The sequence below is a fragment of the Buceros rhinoceros genome, unplaced genomic scaffold, assembly GCF_000710305.1.
Source record: "Buceros rhinoceros silvestris isolate BGI_N320 unplaced genomic scaffold, ASM71030v1 scaffold10914, whole genome shotgun sequence".
In the NCBI taxonomy this organism is placed as follows: domain Eukaryota; kingdom Metazoa; phylum Chordata; class Aves; order Bucerotiformes; family Bucerotidae; genus Buceros; species Buceros rhinoceros.
The window spans coordinates 6,906-12,517 of NW_010406515.1; positions in this window are offsets into that span (position 1 = coordinate 6,906).

A 5,612-nucleotide genomic window follows, 5' to 3' on the forward strand; every position below is an offset into this window, starting at 1 on the left:
GGGCTCTTCCACAGCTACTGAAGAAACTGTAAGGATGGAATGCAGGAATCTTCCTACCCCACAGAATATGCTTTGTGGGTTTTTTTTCCCTCCCGAGTTTTGTATTTAGAAATACTGTGTTGGCTCATATTGTCTCTTGTGGGTTGGGTTTTTTTTTTCTGCTTTGTTTTGAAACAGGTTGTTTGGTGAAAGTAGTTTTAAAGCACTAAGGCTTTCAAATATTCTGTATAAAAGAAACTGACAATCTAAGTCAGAACTCTTCGTGGAGTGTAGCCTATTAAATTCCTCACAGAAATCATATTAATGGAGTTGCATGTTAGCTGATGAGGTTCTAAGGGAACTCAATAGCTAAACTTGACTAAGAACCTACAACCAGAGTTTGTTTGGATTCATAGCACTAGGCATCTTCAAAGGGACAGAGAAAAATTTTATTTTGTGTTCAATTTATTTAACTGGTTCTTTTCAATAGTAAATTTAATCAAAGAGTATTTGTAATGGAAAAAAGTAGCAAAGCTGTATTCTGTCTTCACATCTCTGACTAAAAGTGGATGTAAAGGGTTAGATTATTAATTCTGAAATGTTGCTTGTCTTCTCATGTACTACAGCAGATGATGCGTGGCTTCGTTTAGCAGCTAGCTCTGCAAGGAGGGTTCCCACCCATCTCCAGGCACAGGTTCTTCCCCCTCCCAAGTGTCAGCAGAATCTACTCATCTCTACGTGCATGGTCAGTAGGTCTGGGTTAGATCAACTGAGGGATCCAGCAGAAAACTACTCTTTTATTTGCAGGCTTAATTTTCTGCTAAGCCATCTGGCTAATTGAGTTCCCCAGGACTACCCAGTTGCTAGATGCGCTGTGGGCGGGGGTGTGTGGGTGTGTAAAAACTGTGATGATGAGGGGCTATAACTGGAGAATATGTTAAGTATTTTAGTGACAGCAAGCTCTTATGGTCTTGGTTGTGACATCAGCCTACACCTCTGTATTTCAGTTCAGTTAGTAAGTGACCTGTAAAGCTAGAATGTTTTTTTTAATTTTTTAGATATGTATCTATATGTTTGTACTAAATTTTTCTAAAATTCTTTACTTTAGAAGTCATATTTTTGTGCATTAAATATTCTAATTTCAACCTTGATATAGGTCACAAAAAGTAAAGCAACAAGGAAGTACATAATTGCTGAATGTGGTACGTTAGGATCAGGAAAAGTATGCCCACTGTGTAAATACTTGCGTGTATTAAAAAGCCATGTACTATCCTCATTAGCTTGAAATACTGAATTGCATCAAGGCATGTTCTATTTGCTTCAAAAAACCCGACTATGTAAATCCAAACCAAACTTGAATAGAATTCTCTTTAAAATTAAATCTTGAAAAAGTGATTTGAGTAATGACAGATAAGTTAACTTGTTAGTTCTGAAGGAAGGTAACCTCTGTCAGCTCATTCCCCTGGAAGCCATATTTGAGATTATAAACCTCAGCTGCATTGCCCTGGTGAATACTGTGTATTGAGTGGCATATATTGATTTAATTTGTTTTGAAGGGAATGAATGGCCAGGTCTTGAATTTGGTGTAAGTGAGGTGATTAATATGTTTTCTGAAAGTTTCTGTTGGAGTTTCTGTTACCTGATGCATTATGAATCAGCTAAAACTTCTTTTGCAGTTTGGATATAATAGTTGCAGTTTGCCTTGTGATCTGTTTTTTTAGGAGTAGGAAGGAGTTCCTTAAGTAAATAAATCACTATTTCATAACAAAGGTTGTGTTCTTTAAGGAACGGATACACAGACACTTCGTTCTCTAGAGTTTGAAACCAGGAGAATATCTTAGCTGAGAATGACTAATTAACCACCTAACTATTATTACTAGTTATGCTTAGCATGTTTTTCTAATATACTTGAGTGGTCACTGTTTTTGTTGTATAGCTTCCTTTTAAAAACTAATAGCAAGCAAAGAAGGAAGAACTTAAAAGACAGTAATTGGTGTTTCAGGTAAGTATGGAAGTTCCTAGTTCTCTGTGTAACTGAGTGGTTTGAGTTTTAAAGCTAAGTTTCAGTGTTGACTGGTTTCAATGTAATTGTAAAATTATGGAGGAATTGAGGTAACTTTTCTTAATTGTACTACGTAAATAAGAGAACTAAGCTTAGTATTTTATTGAACAGAGAACTTGAGAACATTTAGTGTACAATCTGCTTTTGATTTTTTTGCTGGTGCAGTATCTAAATCCTGTTTCAGGATTTTCTGCATAGTTTCTGCAAAATTATTTGAATGTCTAATTATAAATGCATGTTACCTCTGGTACTTCCTCTTACGGCACAATATAAATCTCTGTTTTGCATTACAGAACTGTCTTAACAGCAAGTAAAGCACAAATGTCGGGCAGCAAAGTAACTCACAGTATCTGCAGCCTGTGCCAATAACTTGTTAAAGCTGCTTCTTTCTCTCAAGTTTCCATTTGCCCAAAGTTGCTTTAATAATGGTTATTAAAGAAGTGAAGGGAAAGCAAAAAATGGTGATGCAAGGTGTGATGAAGCTGTTGAAATATCTTGTCCCTCTTTCTTGTTCTTCTTTTCCCCTCATCTCCTCCAGACAGCCAGGTGACTCCCTGTCATTCTCAGGCTTTGGTGGTTTCCTTGTGCCACATGTCCCACTCTGGGGTGTATTTTTCTTACGGAGTTGGTGTGTATTTGTCAATTCATGCTGTCGAGGACTTTTTGTTTCAAGTCTTGTCTTGTTTTGGCTTTCCAAGTGGGAACACTTTGTTCAGGGTTTTTTTTTAATATACGTTGGCACCTGAGAGGTAGGATTCTTTTTTTTTTTTTAAGCTAGATATTTTTAGACAAATACATTTAAGAACAAACTGCTGTTGAGTTGCTTTCAGTTCAGTGCAAAACTGAAGAAATTATTATATGCCTGCTGCAAAAGGATGTAGATTATATAGGAGCACAGTATTTCTATAGTCATCATCATCATCATGGCTTGGCTTCACGAACAAAGATCTGGGAAGGGCTTTTCCCATGCTCACTGCAAGCGATGAGTGCACCCTTCGGGCCTGCGCGGTGGATTTTTTGGGTGAGACGCAGCGTGCGTGGAACTGGCCCCACACGTTACACCTGAGGTTCATCTGCCAGGTCCTAGCGAGCTTGGACAGTGACAGTGAAGTCCTCGGGTCGTAGGTTTGTTTAGAGTGTCCTTCTCTTAGATGATGGATGCCTTACAAGGCTAAACGAGCTCCATCTGCCCGGGTTTGGAGTCAGAGTTGTCCTTCTCCTAGGATGGCTGCCCGAAGGCTAGTGAGCCCATCCTGCCCGTGGACACACTTTGTCTGACCCTTCAGTTGAGACCTGTCTGGCTTGGGAGACCCCACCAGAGGCACATGCCACCACCAGCACAGCTCTCAACCTCACAAGGGCACGCAAGCTCCTTCCCCATGGCAAGGGGGTGCCCGTGAAAGAGTCGCTGCTCTACCTCCGGACATCAGAGACCCGGGAATGGGGCGTCCGGGGCCTGCCAAGAACGGGAGTCCTGGAGGGTATTTCTATAGTAACAAGTAGAAAAATGCCTCCTGCATTTGTAATCAGTCTTTAAAGGGTGAAATTCCTTTACTTATGGTGAGCTTTAAACTTAGTCTAGTGAGATAATTACAATCTGACAGATACTGGCTACAGAGATGAAGATAACAATTTTTATCCTGACAACACATACAAGAAAAGCAAGGTAATTATAAGCAGAGCTGTATAGGCAGGTGTATCGCCTTTTATATGTACTGAAAATGTCCCGATCAATTATTGTTTCCACTGTGATTGTTAATTTGTGACTTAAATGCTTAATGTTTTCCCTGTGATAATCTGTAGTTTAAAATTGGGCATGGCTCCTGTAAGCAGTAATGAAATTTTAATTTCTAATTGCAATTGGAACCAAACAGCTGATCCAAATAATGGAGATAGATCTCTTACTATTGACATGGTGTTGTGTTTCATTAACTGAATATGCAACGTTTAGTAAGGTTTTCTGCCTGTTAGTTCCCAGGTAAAGAAAACAAGGTTGCTCTGCTAGTTCTGTTGCATGTTGATTTAATGAATTAACAGGAACCAGATTCACTTGCAGACAGTTGGAGAGGGAAACAACTGAGTGTGGAGAAGGACGGAGGGATGACAGTAGCAGTATTGTCTGGTCAATCTCTATTTGCAATTAGAGGTATATAGTATAACATCTTTCTTTTCTTTCTGGTATTTTCTAATGACTTTATCAGTGGTGGTAAATGTAGTGAGCACGTAGGCAGTCTTGCCTATAATCATAGAAACTTAAATAGCTGTGCTATTAAATAGCTTATATTTGCAAAACCCATGATAGTCAGCTTTTTAGCAAACTGTAGATAAGATAGGAAGAAGCAGTTGGTGTCAAATAACTAACCTGGGAAAATAAGGTTGCTTAATGTTTTATTCTTAGTAGTAAAAACAGAGAGAATGTAAAGAGGGTCTGGCAGAAGAAGGCGTAAAGATAGTATAAGGAGGATAGAAGGGATAGAAAGGATTAGTATTTCAGGATGATTTTTTATTTAAGTTTAATTGGTAAAATATAGTTTGAATTCAGTCCATCTGAACTATTAAAAAGTTGTTCTATCCTTTGGCTTGGCTTCTCTCATAATATTTTGTTTCCTCAATTGGTTTAAATGGCTGGTAACTGAAAATGGTCACCTGAAGGTGCTGGAATGCATTATGAAATAAAACTGATTTTGACTGCCTTTAGATACCAAGAAACTTTTAAAATGAAATGTTGTATTAAATGGAGACTTTGAGGTAGATAAGATTGGAGAAATATAATAACTATATATTTAGTAACAAAAAGGAAACTGAGACCGTAGGAAATAACCTGTGTTAAAAGTGTAGCGTTGAAGAACTTTGTGCTAGATGGAGGTTTCCTGTGTGTGCTGCCAGCTGAAAGCACAGGCTTCCCTCAGGCTTACTGTAGATACCATGTATTAAGCTACATAAATTTTAAGAAATAAAAAAGAGAGAAACTGAGACAAGAATATGAACCTTTCATTTAAAATTAAGCTTTAAACAAAATGCTTGCAATTTAAATACTTTCAGTTCTTCTTTATACTTCTAGTTTAGTCTTGAAGGTAGCACTGGGGGTGTAGCTCTGGACCTGTCTGAATTTAGTAGAGCAGGCAAGTACTCCAGGAATCTAATTTGTCTAAATGGGCTCTTTTCTATTATTTCTTGACTGATTACAGCCTGTATGTCCATATCCAGGCTCTTGCCTCATTTTTTCTTTTCCCCGATAAAATTTCAACCCAAGCTCACAAGAGAAGAGAATGGAACAGAGAAGGCAGTTCTTGCCCAAATCTGTCTGATCAGAACTAGACTGCCACTTTATGCCTCTCTAACCAGAGCTGCTGCAGATGGGCTCTTACCTTTTGCTCTCAGTAGTTCTAAGTGAGTGATACTGCTGAGAATTTGGCTATGGAGTGGTGGGAAGGGAATGGCACAGGACAAGGAGGGGAGACTGGGAGCTTTTGGGTGGAATTTTACCTGTGCTTCTGCCTCCTTTGCGAGCCTAAATTCTGTGCCTTTACTGGCCAAGAACAGCTTGTATTGGAACAGTAGTGGTTCAGCA